Source organism: Papio anubis, chromosome 17 (assembly GCF_008728515.1).
Source record: "Papio anubis isolate 15944 chromosome 17, Panubis1.0, whole genome shotgun sequence".
Lineage (NCBI taxonomy): Eukaryota > Metazoa > Chordata > Mammalia > Primates > Cercopithecidae > Papio > Papio anubis.
In genome coordinates, this window is record NC_044992.1 from 63,974,427 (window position 1) to 63,995,749 (window position 21,323).

Genomic DNA, 21,323 nt, shown 5'->3' on the forward strand with positions numbered 1-21,323 from the left:
GAATCACTTGAACCCAGGAGAAGGAGGCTTCACTGAGCCGAGATCCCACCACTCCACTACAGCCTTGGCAACAAGAGCGAAACTCCGTCTCCAAAAAAACAAAAATAAACAAACAAAAAGAAGATGGCATTTCAGAAAGGGAGAACAACCCATGCACAGTAACTATGATCCGGGATACATGTATAGGAAAGATTCAGGTGTCAGAATACCTATTTTTTGCATTGATTTTAAAAAGCATATTTTGTCTTTCAGCCAATGGCATCTTAGATTTGACCAAATGCAAGTTCGTTCAATATTCTTTGGTAGTTTAAAGGAATTAATGATTCTTTTAGCTTGGGCACAAGAGTGGAGAGGATAAGGCTCAGGAAAGGCTTGACGTTGTGGCGTTGTGGCATGAACAGAATTTGGGTAGAAGACAACGGGGACAAACACTTTAAGGGAAAAAATAGAATAAACAAAACACACACGTAGTGAATGGCAGTTGCGAGGAGAGAGTGAGAAAGGCAAGGTTGCATAGGGAAGCTCAGGGATTTCTGGATTTTATTATGCAAATCAGAGAGGGTCAACAGAACTCTTGCATGAGAGGGTGGGGAGGTAGCAGTGAATAATTATGGCGGCATTTCACAAGATCCTCAGTCTGGGATATACCCCTTCCTATTACCTGTCCTTGTTTAGAACTTTGAAGACTTGAATCATCTCCTCCAAAGAACCGGAGTCAGTCACCCTTGAACTCTGTGTTCTATGTTCCTATGTCTTGTTCCTGTGTTATGTAGATATTTCTTGTATTTTGTGTTGTCATTGCCTCCCAAATGTTGTATACAGCTTTGTCTCCTTGACAGCAACACTTCTCAAGCATCTGGACCACAGGAGTTGTGCTTTCCTCCCTCTTAGGTACCACCTGTAGCACTTAGCAACCTGTGCAGCATTGCACTCTTTGCAGAGTACCTGGCACGTAGTAAGCCCTCAACAAACATCAGTGGCAGGAGGGAAGAATAGAAGGAAGAAATGAAGAGAGGGAGGAAGGAGGGGAGGAATGGAGGGATGTGGAGAGGGAAGGAAGATAGCAAATGACTTCTTATAGAACTAGAAAATTAGCAGTTCTCCTAAATTGTTTCTGTCCTGATCTGAGTACTCCTTTGTGCCCTTACTGGCACCTGCTTCCCAAATTACTGGAATCATCAGAAAGCCTAAGTCCAGGTGGCCTTGGCTTTGGGTCTGGATGCAAAGATTTCTTTCTGATGACCTCAATTTGAAAACTTCCCTAAATGCCACAGTCACACACCAAAAGCTATGGCTTCTGTGTTTCCAGTTTTTCCCCCGCACTGGGGAACACACTGAGGAGCTGCTACAAGTAAAAACCGGGGCCCTATGTCTCCTCCATCCAAACACTAAAGAACTAAGGTCACCTCCAGGATGCAAGTGAAGCCACACCACTGCCAAACATGTGGAGGGCATGAAAACAAAGCAACCAAAATGGACAGCCTCTCACCACACCTCCCACAAGGCACAGCCATGGGGATTAGAGTTGGGGCAAGGTCTGTTCAAGCTTGCGGTGAGACTGAAGCAGATAACTGAAGCTGGGGAAGACAGAGTCAATTCATTTAATTTTCCCAACAATTTCCAAGGTCATTTCAAAGGACACATGAGATAATGACTGCTGCATTGTATGGGGCCAAGAATTGGGCTTCCCTTTCTCTCCATCACTTCTCCACCAGGCTGTCATAATAGCCTTCCAAGTCACCTCACGCTCTACCTCCCATTGACCTCTGTGCCCCTGTCAAATCAAATCCTGAAACACAGCCCTAATTATTCGCTGCTACTTCCCCACCCTCTCATGCAAGAGTTCTGTTGACCCTCTCTGATTTGCATAATAAAATCCACAAACCCCTGAGCTTCCCTATCCCACCTTGCCTTTCTCACCTCTCTCCCTGCTACTCCCATTCACTGCCTGTATGTTTTGTTTATTCTATTCTTCCCCTCAAAGTGCTTGTCCCCATTGCCTTCTACCCAAATTCTGTCCATCCTAAAAGTTCAAGCCTTTCCTGAGCCTTCTCCTCTCCAGGCTCAAGGTAAGCTAAAAGAATCTTTCTTTCCTCTAAACTACCGAAACATATTGCACAAACTTGCATTTGGTCAAATGTAAGATGCCTTTGGCTGAAAGACAAAATGTGCTTTTTAAAATCAGTGAGATAAATATGTATTCTGACACCTAATCTTTCCTATACATTTATCCCGGATCATAGTTACTGTGCATTTCCTTTCTGAACTGACATCTTCCCAGAGGCATGATCTCTAACAGATCAACTTTCGTGTTTCTCATCAATCCTAGCGTAGTGCTGGTGCTGTATTCACAAACACACATCAGTATACATTCATATGAATATGGAAAAATGACAGTAAGAGTGAAAAGCATTTCTGCCCTCAAGAATCCTTATATATTCAATTCATTAGGTTTTGTAATTTAAAATGTGTACTTAAATATTTTTAAAAGCCTGATTCATACATTTTAAGATATTGGTTTATATTGACAAGATACAGACACATACGCATGCTAATGAGGAAGAGAATAAACATCACAAACTATCAAGATATTGCACCTGGGCACCTGCTAAGTGCAGACACTGCAAACTGGCTGATGGATGCATTTTATTTTACTCCTCACAGCAGCCCTATGAGGTAGGTACTGGGATCCACTTGTTATAGATGAACAACCAGAAGCTCATGACCTTAGGTCCCAGCTTGCAAGTGGCTGGGGCAGAATTTGAATTCACGCTGTCATAATGCCAAAATCTGAGCTCAAGAATTGCTAAATAATGTCTCGTCTAGTTTTCTCATCAAAGAGGCAAAAGGTATTCGCTCTCCTAGAAATGGCCAGATCTCATGCCAGTCCTACAGTTGCTCTGCTGACACTCAAGAAGGAAGTAGGGTACCTCAAAATATGGTTCCAAGAGAGGCCATACAGGGAATCATGGCATTTTCCTCTTTCCTCAGAGGGAGAAACCAGCAAGGATCTTCCCACTTGGCTTCCTAGAGATTGCAGATAGGAAAACAATAGCAAATAAATAAAGAACAAACAACAAACTGAAGTGTGTTAGCCTGGGCCTACTGAGAAGTAGATGCTGAGATAAGATTAAATGAGCACGGATTTTATTTTTTATCATTTTATTTTATTTGTGACAGGGTCTTACTCTGTCTCCCTGGCTGGAGTGTGGTGGCACAACCATAGCTCACTGCAGTGTGGAACTCCTGGGCCCAAGCGACCCTCCTGCCTCAGTCCCCCAAGTAGCTAGGACTACAGGTGCACACCACCTGTAGTGGCTAATTTCTTTTTTTCAATGGCTTTGTAGTAACAGAGTCTTGCTCTGTTGCCCAGGCTGGTCTCAAACTCCTGGCCTCAAGTGATCCTCCAGCCTTGGCCTTCCAAAGTGCTGGAATTACAGGTATAAGCCACCGTGCCCAGTCTCATACGTGAATATTTTCTTAAAGGAAATGCTTGTGAGGGCAGGGAGATGGGGCAGGGGATAGAGAGAGCTGCAAAAGTTGGTACAGCCATCAGGCCTCAATGCAAATCTGACCCTGAGTTAAGGACAAAAGGTTGGTAAAAGCCTCCTAGACCACTGGCCAAGGCCACAGGGGAACTGTCAAGCTAAAGTTGAATCTCCCAAGAACAGGTCTTCCTTAGCACAGCATCCTTGCTGCACTCAACCATTGGTCAGGAGCAGCCTATGGGAGTCGTGGCTTTGGAGCAAACTTGGCATTGAGTTTCAGAGAGCAGATGCTCAGGCCTTTGGTCAAATACACTCCTTGTAGTTGAAGGTACAATCTCATGGAGCGGGAGAGTGGGGATCACTCAACTGGATTAAAATAGATTGTGTGCATCTGTGTTAAGGTGGCTGCATGGATGGTGAAGGAAGGAATGGGATCAGCTCAGCCCACGAGCTAGAGAACCCTTGAAAACTACTGTCACAGCTGTTGCCTTTTGTCATGCGCTCTATGAGTCCAAGTAACTACTATTCACATTTCCCCTTAGCTACCACACTGTGTGGAGGGTATGATAAAAGACCCTCAATTTTCTTTATTGTGAATGCAGCTAAGCTTTCCTTTTCAACTATAAAAATATCATACACACTGTGAACAGCTTATTACAAATACAGAAATTACAGAAATAAGTGGAAGAACCCCTGCACTCCAGCTCCCAGCGGAAACCTCCACTAACCACTGCATATGTGTCCCTTCCATTGCGCATGTGCCCTGCAAATGCAAATGAGAAGTAAGGCGACACCATTTATTGGACTTCTATTTGTTTAGCACCTTGTGCTCTGCACCTGTCTCCTTTGATCCGCACTATGACCTTGAGAGGTAGGGCCCTTTAGCCCTACTTTCTAAGTATACAGATGAGGAAGCAGCAATCAGAGGAACCAATGAGACACAGAGTCAGGGTAGGCCTGAGAACCAAACTAGTGCTGGAAAGAAAGGAACTGGCAGCAAACGACACAGACCACATCCTCACCTATGACCCTAAGCTTCTGGGCAGGGGGGCTGCAGCTCACATCGCTGCAGATACTGCCTCCTCCCAAAGGTAACACAAGAATGTATCCCGCAACAGAAGAGCTCTGGAGAAGTTCCCCATATTCTCTCTGGGAGAAAGATTGGGTCTCTTCCTTCTATGAGTGTCACTATTGTATTTTGACTCAGGATTCAAGGGAGAAAAAGAAATCTATTCACTTATTCAGTTACAATAAATTGCCTCTCTTGCCTTTTGATTATTAGAATCAAAAACCATAGCAGGGAGGAGGTGATTCCTGGAAAGGATGCAGATTTCCCATCCCTATAGCACGTAAGCAGACTATGTTATAACCCCCAACTCTTAGTTCCACTCTTAACTGACTGTATGTGCTTCTGAAAAGACAGATGATATCCCAGAAGGAGAGAACATAATACCACCAGAGCTGCTGAACTCGCACCATGTTTACTTTTGATCATCTCTCTTTATAGGGCTCTGGGATCTGCCCACTGGACTTTATTTTCCACCTAAGGGATTATTACTCTTGCTGGGCCCTGAGTTCATTTTCACCCCTAATGGTCTCAAGCCATAAATTTCAAACTGTTATTAACATGGCCAGACAGATTTGTAAGACTCCTATAGACAGCATACAATTAACCATCTCCTGTCAGCTGGAAAATCAGCTCAATAGCCATTCAAGTTCATGTCCAAACCCCTTTACATTAACGAAAGCTTAGGAAGGTTCCTCGACTCTCAGAGTTAGAATCTCTCAGAAGCCGTGGAGACAGGAGGAACTCTGAAAGGGGAGATAGAGTCAGCCAACAGAAAGGAAGGCTCTGCACATGTCAGATGCTCATACAGGTTATAAGTCAACACAGTAGCACCAGTTTTTTTTTTTTTTTTCACCCTGATCACTTTTTTGGAGCAGCTATGCAAGTAAGTCCTACAAGATACCAGCCTGTTGATTTTTACTAGTCTGCTCTGTCCCTGGAAATTGATATGCAAGTAGATACTTACCAGGGGCAAATAGCAAAATGGCCAAGTGAACATGCTTGTCAGTGGTTGAGGGCATGGTCATAAATCATAGAGTACAGATTATTCCTGTAGCAAAGCAGAAGGAAACACTGGTGCACAGAGCAGGTCTCTCATCCTTGGCATAGGGGCCTGGCCACCAACTCAGAAGAGAAGCACCATAGCCAAGCATCGTGATGGGTGATGCCAAGAGTAAATGCATGTGTCTTAACAAGGAAAGTGTGGGGCAAGACTGATTATTGCTCAGACTTCGTGAGCCAAGATGGTGGGGAACTAATACAGATAAAAGACAAACAAGCAAGCCTTCCATAATCTTGGTTCAACTTACCTTGCTGATTTGGTATCTTACTATTCTCCTGCTCTTCAACCATTCTATGCTCCATTCACATCAAACAACCTATTCTTCCTCCTTCTCTTTCTCCTCCTCCTCCTACTTCCTCTTCTTCTCCCCCCTTCTCCCTTTTCTTTTTCATCCTCAAATCTCTTGGGTCTGCTTTTGTTTATATTCCTCCTTCCATCTGGGATGCCTTTCTTTTTAACTGTAAATCTCTGTATATTCAAATTCTACTTGGATTTCAAATCTCATCTCAAATGTTACCTCCTTCTTTTATAAAGCCTTCTGTTATTACCCCTGAATTCCATTTTATGGCAATAAGAACTTTTTCCTGGAGTAGTATTTTTTGTAGTTGTATCTTCTCTCCTATTATTAGATTGTACATTCTTTGAAGGCAAAAGTCATGTTCAATTCTCCCTGATAGAGCTAGGATGAATAGAACAATGCCTTAAACTTAAAAAAAAAGTATGTGATAGGCACTCCATAGCCACTAATACATTAATGAGGACACGAGGTGTAGTCAAACAAATAGACACACTGGCTAGACAGCTTCATCTGCATATCGTTTTTCAACTTGTCCAAGACTGAAGTCATCTTGTCCCCCAAGTCTTTATTTTCTGTTAGAGTGAGGGGTCTCAACACCATCCAGCTAAAAATTTTCAAAGCATCCTCAACTATCCCTACTCCCATGCCTTTACAATCAATCCCCAAGGCTTCCTGATTTTACCTACTAAACATTCCTTTAACCCATACCCCTCTTCCCTGCAACCACTGTCCTAGTTCAGAAATCCTTTCTCCTAGATTATTACGTCATCCTTTTTATGGGTTTCACCAACTCAAAGGTTACACTCGTCTACTTCATATTCCATTTTGTCCAGCAAGCGATCAATCTAAAACAATCCTGATGTACCAATCTCCCAGGTTAAAATATTTAAAAGCCTCCCCTTGCTTAGAGCATAAAGTCCAATATCTTTAATCCAGACTGGAAAGTTCTTGGCTATATGGTCTTTCTCTACTCTGAACAGTTCTGAACAGCTTTATCCCTCGCCTCTCCTTGCTTTGCTCTTTAAGGAGAAAGCAACGCCATACCCCTTGATGCTCCTTGCTGTGTCTCCCCTAGCTGTGGCTGCACATGAGTGAGTTCTTTGTGCTGATCCTCTGATCTCTTCTCCTGGGTACTCCTACTCACTCATCCTCCAAGCCTTAGCTGAGAGTCAGGAAGCCTCCCCTCCTCCCGGGCTGTGTCAGCCTCTCCACTGCACTCTCAGACCACTTTCTTATTCTCTCCTCCTACCATTTACCACGTTATATTTCAATCATCTTTTCTCATACCTGTGTCTCTCATGAGACTGAGCCTTCTGTGAAAATGGTCAGTATTTTATTTTGTTTGCATTTGCAACCAGAATAAAGAATAACTCCCCAGCTTTTTTTTTTTTTTTTTTTTTTGGTCACTTTGTAAATGTCATCGGGGCAATATGAAACTTTGGTAGAATGGTTTATTTCCTAATTGCTAAGATTCCCATTCCTTCAAAAGATTCAAAAGGAAAACACGATGCTCCAAGAGGGGTCAGGACTTCTGCCCAGCTAGCTTTCATCTGGTTCATCCTGGCAAGATTGGGAGAGTTGATGGAAATACTTCAACTTCCCTGTACCCAAGCCAAGGGTTCTTATTATGAGATGACCTCATTAGTGACACATCATTATTTTAACCATGTTCAAAACTGAGATGTGTGGAGAAATAGAAAGTAAAAAAGAAGAAGAAGAGGAGGAGGAGGAAGAGGAAGAAGAGGAGGAGGAGGAAGAGGAAGAAGGAGGAGGAGGAGGAGGAAGAGGGGGAGGAGGAGGAGGAGGGGGAGGAGCAGGAGGAGGAGAAGGGGGAGGGGAAGGGGAAGAAGAAGGGGAAGAAGAAGGAGAAGAAGAAGGAAAAGGCGGAGGAGGAGAAGAAAATAAAATAAGTCACATTGAAATTTCCTGATTAAAAAGAAATTTTTAACCATCTACAAACTGGAAACCCCCATGAGGTTGCTACAGTTTCTCTCCCTTTGTCTGGAAATGACAATATGAGCAGTGAGATCTAACAAAAGTCTCTGAAAAATACAAAAAAAATTGCCAAGTCCTGAAATGCCCACAGAATGCAGTCTAGGCCTTGAGCCTTCTGTAGGGGAAAGTAATTATAGTTTTTGCCATTACTTCTGCACCAACCTAATATACAGCTGCAGATAATGACGTTTTACCTGGGGTTACTATTCTAGGTATTGAACAAATCAATTTAGAAAGACTTTTCCCAAAATGAAGCCTGCGCAATGTTTGAATTTTGCCATCTCCTGCTTCACACTCTTGATCTCTCTTCGCAGTGGCAGCTCTGGTAACCCCCTTTCCTGATGCCCACAGCCAGCTGTGTAGGAACGAGTGGGACATGCTGCATGAAAAGGAGTCTGATTGTTGAGAAGCAGGGTCTGGGGACACTAAGAGCAAACCACCTGTACCTGGAGGTAATGAGGCCTGGGTTGTCCTTCTGTCTGCAAATTGGAATCAAAGTGATTATTTTTACTGTACTGTTGTTCTGCTAGATTTTAGCTGAAGCTTTATCAAAGCCTGGTTAATTTATAACAGTGTTTCCAGGGGAAAAAAATACATTCCAAATTCCAAACAACAAGGTTGCAAATGAAGGTGTGGGAAAGAGTTCTCTTTTTAACGTGGAGATGACACATGTCTTTGTTAATTAACCAGAAGATTGGAGTCAATATTCCTATCTGCTTTCTCAATACCTTCAGTTCTTAGTGAACTTGTCATTAACCCAAACATCCTGCTTTATTCCCATCAAAACTGTTTCCATATTTGATGTTCTTCATCATCATCATCTCTATGCAATGGATTTTTGAAACTAAAATTCTCAGGACTTCACTTTTGACCCCATTGAATTTCATTTGGCTTGTTTTGATGCCTGGCTACCAGACTCCTCAGATCATTTTTAATTCTGATTGGTAATACTATCAGTATTGGTTATCCTGTCCAACTGTTGATCATCAACACATTTTAGAAGCATTTCTTTTATGACTTCATCTAATTTTTTTTAAATTAAAGTGTTAAGTAGGACCATGGTAAAGTAGAACTCAAATGATCTTCCCCTGAAGACGTCCCCTCACATTAACACCCTTCTATTAATAGCATGGAAGAGTCAAAAAAGGTTTGTAAGATGTGGCCATCCTAAGCACAAGGGTAAAGAAGCTTGATATCCGCCTCAAACCTCTCCACCCTGTCATGGGTACCACCTAGGTGTTACCGAAAAGGGCTCCCAATCCAGACTCCAAGAGAGTGTTCTAGGATCTTGCACAAGAAAGAACTCAGGGTGAGTCCATAGAGTAAAGTGAAAGCAAGTTTATTAAGAAAGTAAAAGAATAAAAGAATGGTTATTCCATAGACAGAGCAGCCCTGAGGGTTTTTATTATTTATTTTATTTATTTTATTTTATTTTATTTTATTTTATTTGAGATGAAGTCTAGCTCTGTCGCCCAAGCTGGAGTGCAGTGGCGCGATCTTGGCTCACTGCAACCTCCACCTCCCGGGTTCAAGCGATTCTCCTGCCTCAGCCTCCCAAGTAGCTGGGATTACAGGCACGCACCACCACACCCAGATGATTTTTGTATTTTTTAGTAGAGACGGGGTTTCACTGTGTTGGCCAGGATGGTCTCAAACTCCTGACCTCATGATCTGCCCGCGTCAGCCTCCCAAAGTGCTGGGATTACAAGCGTGAGACACTGTGCCCAGCTGCCCATTTTTATGGTTATTTCTTGATGATATGCTAAACGAGGGGTGGATTATTCATGCCTCCCCTTTTTAGACCATATAGGGTAGCTTCCTGACGTTGCCATGGCATTTGTAAACTGTCATGGTGGTGGCGGGAGTGTTGCAGTGAGGATGACCAAAGGTCACTCTCCTCGCCATCTTGATTTTGGTGGGTTTTGCCGGCTTCTTAACTGCGACCTGTTTTGACAGCAAGATCTTTATGACCTGTATCTTGTGCTGACCTCCTATCTCATCGTGTGACTTAGAATGGCTAACTCTCTCAGAAAGCAGCCCAGTAGGTTTCAGCCTTATTTTACCCAGCTCCTATTCAAGTGGAGTTGCTCTGATTCAAACGCCTCTAATACAGCTATCACGCTAGAGCTTCATGAGTTAATACCAGATTGTTCATTGGTCCTCATCAGGCCCTCAAATAAAGGCCTTACAAAAAGTAAATTTAGAATTATCACCTGCTTGAATTACATTTAGTGAAAATATCCATTTTGAGATATTAAATTACAATATAGAAATATTTATATTTCTCAAACATGAGCTTTTTAAAAAGGTGTGAGAACCACTGCTGAGGTGCCCAAGTCTCACCCTTCAAGCCTCTGGGTAGGTCAGGAGCCCCATTAATGAGATGTTTTTATCTTTCCTCCTCAGGGACACTGTGAGGCAAAGCTAAGCAAGTCAAAATCACTTAAGAGGCAGTTATTTCAACTCTGACAATCAAATCTTGTTCTGGACAAGAGAGAACACTTTATACCATGACGCATGTTATAGATTAGCCGTTGAGAACTCCCAGCACCCACGGTATAATCAGGTTCATCAGCTGACATGTGACAAAGCAGGGACAGACTCTTCCCAAGGAAACAATGTGATCATGAGCGGTCCAGTCCCACAAAACCTGGTCTTCACTTCTTTTGCCACCAGCAGGGTGGCGGTGTGGAGCGGCGGGCAGGGGGAACAGGGATAGAGGCATAGGGCTTTGGGGGATTAGTCAATGCCATCAGTCACCTAACACCTAACACCTAAATCTCCATTAGAGATTTTCTAATGGAACAAGAGACAACGGAGGCCATTGAGTGGAAGGAGAACCATCTGGAGAAGAAAGGAAGATGGTAACACCTGACATTCCTTGAGTATCTACAACATGCCAGGTATGTTCTAAGCACTTTGCATGCCTTGTCTCAACCAAACAACAGCCTGATGGGGAAAAGACACTAATAGCTCAATTTTACCTGTGGAGAAACTAGAGCAACAAAAAGTTAAGTCACAAAGTCAGCATCAGATAGCTGGTAAACAGCAGAGATGGGATTTGAACCCAGATAATCTGGATCCAGACTCTGCCCTTGAATTCTCCGGCCTCCCCAAGTGTGGTGTTGGAAGTGAGATAGAGTAGCCCCACCATGCCAAGTTTTAAGTCTTTCTTCAAGGGCATGCAATGGAAACACTATAAGAGAACAGCTTGCACCGAAACACGTTTTGAAAGTCCTTGAATAAAGGCTGTCTCTGCCCTTTTTCTGGGCCCTACTCTCACCCTAAACCTCGGTATCTTCTGCCCCACCTGCTCCCACACAGTGGCTTCTCCCACAGCATCTCCAGTGACAACTAGGTTGACACTATTTGGGATCCATTTTTCAGTTATACTATACACACTTACACCTCCTCCTTGGTCATTTCGTAAGAGGTGGGAGGGAGAAATGCTGGTCTGGGGAGGTTTTGGAAAGCATTCATTCCTTCCATCTCATAGCACCCTCACCTTCCCATTAAGAGTGGCCACCCCAAGGGGATATTCCACTAGAAGAGGGGCTGGGGCTTCCACTGTGAGAAGAAGGAGGGGGAGAAGAGGGAAAAGAGGGAAGAAAAATGGAAAAGGAGGAGGGGAGGAGGGGAGAACAGAGAGGAGGGGAGAAGGAGAGGTTGGGAGAGGAGGAAGGGGGAGGGGAGGTGGGGAAGGGGAGGAGGAAGAGGTTGTCTCCTGAAAGGAAGAGGCTTTTCCCATGGAAATGCACTGTGGCTGGTGCCCATTAGCATCCCTATGCATAATCAGGGTTCAGCCTATTGTCATGCAAATTAATTCAGATGACAACACTCTCTCCTCGACAACACTGCCCCAGCACAAGGAAGTTTCTCACACTGTCTCAGCCAATACTAACGGGCCTCTACGCCATCTTTCATTAATTATTTTTCTCCCCTTCACTCCTGCAAGGTTTGTTCTCAGCTACATCCCCCTTCACTTCCCAGCTGCTGTTGGCTCCTTTTCATCCCGGAACAGTCAACATCATTGCCATAAACAAAATATAATTTTTTAAAAAATGAATAAAAACCAGGGGGAAAGTTACATTTCAGATCAATGCTGAAAACGAAGAGTTTGACTAAACAGAGAAACCGAATAATTTCCAGGCTTCACGGAGCAGCAGCTCCTCTTTTCCCTTTTCCCTTTGTGGAAAGATTCCAAGCAGCATCTTTTCTCTCCAGCAAGCAGCATCCTGGGGGTCACTCGGGGCCTGATAAGACAGACCCTGTGGGTTTGACTATAGGGCGGTGACTCATCCTTGCCATTGTTTGTCCTGCCAACCTCTTAGTCCCGGCCACTGACCAATTCCCGCTTATCCACATCGGCAGGCTTAAGTTCAGCCACCAGGCCACTGCCACCGGCTGAGGCCAGTTTTTACCCTGAAGCGAGTCATCTGTCAACTCTAACCCAAGAGCCAAGAGAAAGAGCAAACAAGGGTGGCTTCAGACCAAGCCAGAAGGAGGTGATGGCAGAGCTACAGCTCATTTGTGCTGTAGGCGCAGGCTCTAAACCCTCTTTCCACCTGTCCACCCCCTGGATATCCAGATACCTTGTCCCTAACCCTTTACTGGCCTGAGCATCTGATCCCTGTAGCCTAAAGTTAAGAGCTGGCACTCGCTCTCACTTCTAGAACTATGCTTTCTGGTTCTGTATACGGCACACTAGACTAGTTTAAAGCACAGTTCCAGGTTCTGAAGATCAAGTTCAAATCCTGAGTGTCTATTTTCTAGCTGCACAATCTTAGACAAGTTACTTACACGCTGTGTGCCTCAGTTTACTCATCTATAAAATGGAGGTAACAATTGTTACTCATCTCCTAAGGCTGTCGTAATGATTGAACACATACTACATGGGAAGTGCTGAAAATGATGCCTGGCATGCTGTAAGCATTTTAAATAAAATGTTAGCAAGGGTTATTAATTAATTTTCCCAGACTTCACCTTTTTTTTTGGTTTATCTGACTAACTCCCCTTTCTAATTTAGCCAAGTTCACTCCTCTACTTATTGCTTCCAACCCTACTCCAGGCAGCTCTGTTCTGGTTTCTTTTGCTGTACAAAATGTTTTGCAACAATAAAATGCATAATATCATGCAGCATTGCTAACACAGAAAGAATGTGACCCAGAGCCTACCCTTGTCCCAGACACCGAACTGGTCCCTGACAGTCCTGACATTTTTACCACACATCTGAGTAAATAGGGTAAGGAAAGACAGGGGCAGAGAAGGACATAGTAGAAATCAACTGTAGCTTACACATTATCTGAACAACAGAAAGGCTTTGTAGCCAGACAAATTATATGCAAATTATATGCAAATCTGAATGTAAATACTTTAGGCCCAGGGAGAAAATCCTTGAGGAGACATTCCTATTCCCTTCACCCTCACTTCCCAAGCTGCATTTTCTTTTCTGATTGGCTAGTTGGGAATTCATTACAAAGATTCCAAGGTACATATAATTCTCTAAAGAAGTTCATTCTACCTGCTTGTCAGGGGTTAGAGGCTGAAGAGATATCAGGAAGCCAATATTACTGCAGCTTATACCTCCAACCGAAGGGAGGGCTACGTCCATTCAACCCCAAGCCAAGACAAAGAGGAAATGGCCTGGATGACTGTGGACAAGCTAAGAGCTAAAGAAAGGACAACAGACCCCTCAGGGACTTTGGGCTGGGCTGGACAAGGGCTATTTGCCTGGGGAGCTGGGTGGCATGCTTCTTAATTTCAGTTGGAGGACATGGGCTTGCCGAAGCTCACTCTACCAGGATTTGCTCACACTGTTTCAGGTATTTGACCAAATGTGAAAGGACGCATAAACTAATTTGCTTGGAGGTGGGGGCAGAAAGTGGAAAAGGAAAAAAAAAAAAACCACAGCTACTTCATTCATTCATTCAACAGAATCTTCCTGGGGCTCTACTGAATGTTGGGCAGCCCCCCACAGCCATTACATAGGGGCATTCATCTAAGCTTCTCAGAAGCGAAGCATTCCACACTGAGAAAACTCAGGCTCAGAGGGCATACCTTGCTCTAAGTTTAATGCCAGCATAATTGCTGAAAGAAAATCAGATCTATAACTACATTGCTGTCAAGATACATTCACGATCCCCAACCTCAACTGGGCCCTCAAAAGAGCCAGAAATAGTGTATGTTTCTTTAGACAACTCATGTTCCCATTCTAGTGAGTGGTTATGGTTTACCTCTGCTTTCCTCGACCCTCCCTTTGGAAATTTCCCCTGTTCCTTGCCTTCCGGGTGATGATCATGCCTTATACTTCACAGAGAAGATGGAAGCCATCCCCACTAAACCTACAGGTGCAGCCCCACTTTACTCATCTTCTCCTCCTCCTTCCCTGATGCTTCTGGAGAAAACAAGTCCCTTCTGCTATCAAAGACCAATTGCTCTGAATCCTCCCCAGGGACCTGCAGGCTCAGTTAGTCCTCTCTCTGGGGCACCTTCAAATTCCCTTTCACTTCTTCAGCCTTCTTGTCTGCATTCAAACAACAGGTCAAGCAATATATTAAGTGGATTACCTGCATCATGCACTTAGATTAATGCTTGTTGCATAGCAGGTGTGCCTAACAGTTTTCTCTAATCATTCTATGAAAAGCTGATCAATCTTACTAGTATCGGGAACAGGCATGAAACACCAATGAGATTTCATTTTTTTGTCCAAGAGCAGCACTGTCTGCTAGAACTTTCTGTGATGGCAGAAACACTCTGTATCTTCATTGTTAATATGATCGCCTCTAGAGCAATGTGCCGTTATCAAACATTTGGAATTTGACTAGTACGGTTGAGAAGCTGAATTTTTTATTTTATTTCATTCTAATCAACTTATATGGCCATACATGCATAGTGGTCACTGTATTAGTTAGGTAACACTATTCCAAATGTCTGGCAAAAACTTTCAAAAAATTGATATTACCCAGCATGACACAGAGTGTGGAAAGACAGGTACCCCCATACACTGGTGAGTCAATAACTGTGGTCCTTTGTAGGGTAACATGGTAATATTTGTCATTTCAAATATATGTTCTTCAAGTTCTTAGAATCTAGACTAAAATAAACTCATATAAGGGCACAAAAACTCATATAAGAGTAAGAAATTTGCAATTTGCACATGTGTTTGTTTCCAATTTTTCCTTATTGCAAATTATTCAATAATGTATGCCTTTCCTCATCTGTAAACAGAAGATAATAACAGATAATAGGCTGGGTGTGGTGGCTCACACCTGTAATCTCAGCACTTTGGAAGGCCAAGGCAGGGGATCCCTTGAGCCCATGAGTTCAAGACCAGCCTGAGCAACACAGCGAGACAAAGTATCTACAAAAAATACAAAAATTAGCCAGGTGTGGTGACATGTACCTGCAGTCCCAGCTACTAAGGAGGCTGAGATGGGAGGATTGCTTGAGCCCAGGAAGTTGAGGCTGCAGTAAGCCATGATTGAGTCACTACACTCCAGCCTGGGAAGCAGAGCAAGACCCTGTCTAAAAAAAAATTATATACATATATAATTATATATATTATTATCTATTATCTATCTATCTATATATATATATATAAATTATATATATAAAATAATATAAAATAATAGATAATAATCATGCCCAGGGTTATTGAGAAGACAGAAGTCAATTTATCTTAAATGCCTAACAGAAGTTCTAGAACAAAGCAGATACTAAATAAATGGTAACTATTATTACTTCTTTTTTTTATTGAGATGGAGTCTTGCTGTGTCACCCAAGCTGGAGTGCAGTGGTGCAATCTCAGCTCACTGCAACTTCTACCTCCCGGGTTCAAGCGATTCTTCTGCCTCAGCCTCCCAAGTAGCTGGGACTACAAGTGCGTGCCATCACACCTGGCTAATTATTTTTGTATTTTTAGTAGAGGCAGGGTTTCACCATATTGGCCAGGCTAATCTCGAACTCCTGGCCTTGTAATCCACCCGCCTCGGTCTCCCAAAGTGCTGGGATTACAGGCGTGAGCCACACTGCACCCGCCCGTGATAATTATTATTAATTAATAATAATAGCACTAGCATTGAAAAGTCAAAATTGGGATCAAAGCTTTGTAACCCCATTCTTAAGCCTTCCTGGTTGTACGATGAGCAGATTTCAGGAGGGACCTGCTGTCTGGGGGGAAGAAACCTTCAGAGGAGAATGTAATAGAGAGGCCTCAATCACAGAAGGGCGTACTGCTCAGACTCCACACTCAGTACTCTGTCAGGGCAAAAGGTGCAGACCAATGGTTCTCAGCTATAGGGGATTTTGGACACAGACTGCCCAGATCTAACCCCAGCCCTTCCTCTCAGGAACTGTGCATGGGGAGTTCCTCAGACTCTCCGGCCATAGCTTCTTCGTCTGTAACATGGAAATGATGATGATAATAAGAGTGTGTGTCCCAAAGGGAAAGATTATATGGCTTAATATAAGCAAAATGCTTAGACTTTTGTGTCAATTGCATAGTAGATGCTATAGTGTTGACAATCCCTGTTATTTGCCCATGCCCATGGTATGGCCCAGACCAAAGTCAACCCCCTTTATACTTCAGCACTTGGTACTAAAATAAACCATGTGCTAAAATAAACCCCAGAGCTCAATTCACTTCCACTTGGAATCACTAGAGATGTGAAATTTCCAGAAACTACAAAATGTGAAACTATAAAAAATAACCATCATAAAAAATTTCATGAATATGTGTCTGTGTGTGATGGAAGAGAGACTTTGTGAACTTTTATAATTATTCAATGCTGCTTGTATATGGCATCCTCGAAAGTTTGAAATCCTTTGAAAGGATTAGAAGCACAGGCATGTTATAGAGACTTGATTTGTTTATTAGCTTGCAGGGCTGGGCATGTTTTCAAACTAGAAATGGGTGAGGGGTGTGGGGCTGGAGAGTCACGGGCTGTGAGAATGACTGCCATCAGGAATGACAGCATGGTGTTGGTCACTGTCAGTCAGGGATGAGTCAGGAATTGAGGTCCCATCCACACGCATCCTCAGCCTCGCTGCTTCTCCTTTAGCCCAAACGGCTCCTTCTAGATTCACATCCCACCCTCACACTCCCTCCATCTTTTCTCTTTCTCTGCATGATGGAAACAGTGAACATTGCAGTCCCACTGACCTGTGTTGAAATTCCAGATTTTTCCTCTGGGTCCTTGGGCAAGTTATTGAACTCCCCTGATACTGGCTTTCCTTACCTGTGGGGCTCCTTCTCAGCCAGCTCTCAGATCCCTGCTAAACTCTGAATGGCTGATAAAGAATTAGGCTTGTACCAGGCACAGTGGGTCACGCTTGTAATCCCAGCACTTTGGGAGGCTGAGATGGGCGGATCACGAGGTCAGGAGTTCGAGACCATCCTGGCCAGCATGGTGAAATCCCGTCTCTACTAAAAATACAAAAATCAGCCAGGCATGGTGGCAGGTACCTGTAATCCCAGCTACTTGGGAGGTTGAGGCAGGAGAATCACTTGAAACCAGAAGGCGGAGGTTGCAGTGAGCCGAGATCCCACCATTGTACACTAGCCTGGGCAAAAGGACGAAACTCCGTTTCAAAAAAAAAAAAAAAGAATTAAGTTTGGACTCCTCTGTCATGGCTAAATTCCCTCCTTCCTGTGACTTCATATGCTGAAGTCCTCACCCCTGGTATCTCAGAATGTGACTGTATTTGGAGATGGGGTCTTTAAAGAGGTGATTAAAGTAAAATGAAGTCTTATGGGTAGGCCTTAATCCAATATGACTCTTATCCTTACAGCAAGAAGAGATTAGGATGCAGACACATACAGAGGAATGACTGTGTGAGGACAACACAGGGCAAAGACAGCCATCTACATGGCCGGGCACGGTGGCTCATGCCTGTAATCTCAGCACTTCAGGAGGCCAAAGCAGGGGAATCATCTGAGGTCGGGAGTTCGAGACCAGCCTGACCAACATGGAGACACCCCATCTCTACTAAAAATACAAAATTAGCCAGGCATGGTGGCGCATACCTGTAACCCCAGCTACTCGGGAGGCTGAGGCAGGAGAATCGCTTGAACCCAGAAGGTGGAGGTTGCAGTGAGCCCAGATTGTGCCATTGCACTCCAGCCTGGGCAACAAGAGGGAAACTCCATCTCAAAAAAAAAAAAAGACATTCATCTACAAACCATGGAGAGAGGTCTCCGAAGAAACCAATCATGGCAGACCTCTTGATCTCAGACTTTCAGCCTCCAGCACCAGGAGAAAATGATTTAAGCCACCCAGCCTGTGACACTTTGCAATGACAGTCCTAGTAAACCAATACACCCTCCCAGAGCATTTGTTTTAAACTTTCACAGCAACCTCTAGAACACCTTTGAGATTTAATGGAATAAATCTCTAATGGGAGAATTCCGGCAAAAATGACAAGCGATGAAATACCTCTGACCTATTCCTGTTGTATGTAAAGCTACCTCCATTTTAATACTATTCTCATAAACTCTTTCTTGCAATCTGAAAACAGCCTGTAGAGTCTGAGGATCTGACAAACTCTGCAGTCAGATTTCTTTTTCTTTTTCTTTTCTTGAGACGGAGTCTGGCTCTGTCGCCCAGGCTGGAGTGCAGTGGCGAGATCTCCGCTCACTGCAAGCTCCGCCTCCCGGATTTACACCATTCTCCTGCTTCAGCCTCTCCAGTAGCTGGGACTACAGGCTCCCGCCACCACGCCCGGCTTATTTTTTGTATTTTTAGTAGAGACGGGGTTTCACTGTGTTAGCCAGGATGGTCTCAATCTCCTGACCTCGTGATCCGCCCGCCTTGGCCTCCCGAAGTGCTGGGATTACAGGCGTGAGCCACCACACCCGGCCCTGCAGTCAGATTTCTAAGAAAGTAAAGACCGAGGAGAGAGATTTGAGCCAGAGTGTGTGTGCTCTTCCAGTGCCTCTTGTCTGAGTTCAAACTTGATGAAGTGCCTCAAAATTATTTCCACTATTCTGCAGCAAGAAAGCACTAGGCCCAGGCACCGAGCATGTCAAGACCCACACATTCACAAACATGCAGCCACATTAGAATATCCCCAGGTTGACTTCTTTCCACGCCCCTTTTCCTCATCCTTCTCTCTCTCTCACTGGCTTCCTCTCTTCCCTTCTTTGTCTCTCTCCACATTTTGTGTTTTTTCCACACGCTCTTCATTTTCTCCAACCCTTTCCCTTCCTTCTTTCCCACCCTCTCTCTACCCTTTCTAGAATCTCCAGTGGCGGAAACAGGTTGGTATTGCAGAAGGGAACCAAGACTTGGTTGAGAGGCTTGCTTCATTTAATGGAAATAAACCTTGACCTCTTTTTCTAGTAGAGGTCACTGGATTCAGTCATGGACTTCAGTAGGGTTGTTCTTACTCGTCCTCCAAACGTGTGATAGCCCAAAAAAGAAACTGAGATCCTGAGATCATTTCCAAAAGCCTTTTCATTACCGAAATGTTTCTTTCCTAGGCCAATCTTCCATCATCTCTCTCTCTTTTTTTTTTTTTTTGAGACGGACTCTTGCTCTGTCGCCAGGCTGGAGTGCAGTGGCGCGATCTCGGCTCACTGCAACTTCCATCTCCCGGGTTCAAGCGATTCTCCTGCCTCAGCCTCCTGAGTAGCTGGGACTACAGGCGCCTGCCACCATGCCCAGCTAACTTTTGTGTTTTCAGTAGAGACGGGATTCCACCGTGTTGGCCAGGATGTTCTCGATCTTGTGACCTCGTGATCTGCCTGCCTCAGCCTCCCAAAGTGCTGGGATTACAGGCATGAGCCACCACACCCAACTTCCATCATCTCTTTCTTTCTTCTACCCACCACTCTCCGCCACCCTCTACCCTACACACACAATTTCACAGATGGGGGAGGCAGATAAGTGCTTGCATCCTCTGCTGCCTTTAGCTCCACCAGCAGAATGCAGAGACCCAAGAAACCACAACACAAAGGGAAAAAGAAGAAACCGTGGGCTCTAACTCATTTTCTTCCCACTTGTTACTGGTTCTCATGTGACCCAGTCTTAAATGTCCAATGACCCTGTTGCCTGCTTTTGTCGAGGGCCTGAGCCCATTGAATTGTTTTCATTTCCCTAGATGCCCCCTTGTGCCATCAACAAAGACGGATGGTTGGACCCTCTGGCTACCTTCCATACGACTTCATTTGCAAAATCCAGGAAAAAGGACTGGGCATTGCATTAGAACCTCTTATCAATGTGGGGATGGGCGGGGAAGGCTAACAGAGCGGAACAACAGAAGACAACCCTGAAGGCAGCTCTTCCATCAAATGAGTTCTGCTTTTGATTTCACAACTCGCACAAAACATCCCACTACGCCTGCCAATCGTCCCAGCAGGGGAGTGGGGGACCATTGGTGGGGGAGAAAAAAGCAAAGGCATCATTCAAACTGCCTGCCCTGAGCCCATCATCCTGTCTGTGCGTGGACTGTGCTGCTCTGTCCTCATAATTCACTTCCCCGAGGTGTCACGGTGTGAAGGGCCCAGGCATGCTTCCTCATGGTTTCCCTAATCCTCCCGTGTCAAGTAACATATGCATCACTCCCTCGGCCTCAACTCAGTCTTGGCAGATCCTCCACCAACATCTGTTGCCCGAGGCCTGCCCCATACAAGCTTCTCCTTCATCAAATGACAAGACCAGTAGGTAAAACTCATCTCTTCCTTCCCTTTCTGCCAGCTCACAGCTTGGGGTCCCAAGGTCTAGCACTTCAGCGTCAAACAAGCACCAAACAGGCCAAGAGGCGGAGGCGGCCCCGAGAGTGTATCGCCAGAGACATCTTCCCCCTCCATCCCCCATCAGAAAGATGCCCTGGTGACCTCCTCGACAACATCAGTAATTTGTTTTGGAGAGCCGCCATACCTACAGCAAACACAGGAAGGATTAGAACACAACATATGCTGCACAGCAACAGAAACATGCTAAGGTCCTTCCTGAGTCTGAAGGATTATTGAGGGGGAGGAGAGAGAGAGAGACAGAAAACAAGAAAGATGAATGTGGAATAAGAGAAACCCCGTTTATTCGTCCAATATTGAAAGGAAATGGATGCCTTAGAACTGGGTGTGTTGAGGTCAAATCCGATATGGGCTTTAAAGCCCATTGGTGACAGATGTGGACTTTCGCCAAGTCAACCACAAAATAGGATCAAAGGAAGTTGAAAAACAACAACAACTGGGGCTCCCTGGCTAAAGTTTTTTGCTGCCCTTGGAATGTTGGCCCAGTGGACGTCATCAGGAAGTGGAAGAAAGACTAGGAAGGGCTACATTTAAATAAGTTTGAAAAAAATAGAAAGATCCAGAAGCCAGTCTGATGCCTTGAGGATGTGGGGCATTCTCCATGGCATAAAGAAGCAGAAAACACCAGCCAGGGTGGAAACTGATGTCTAGAACCAGTACAG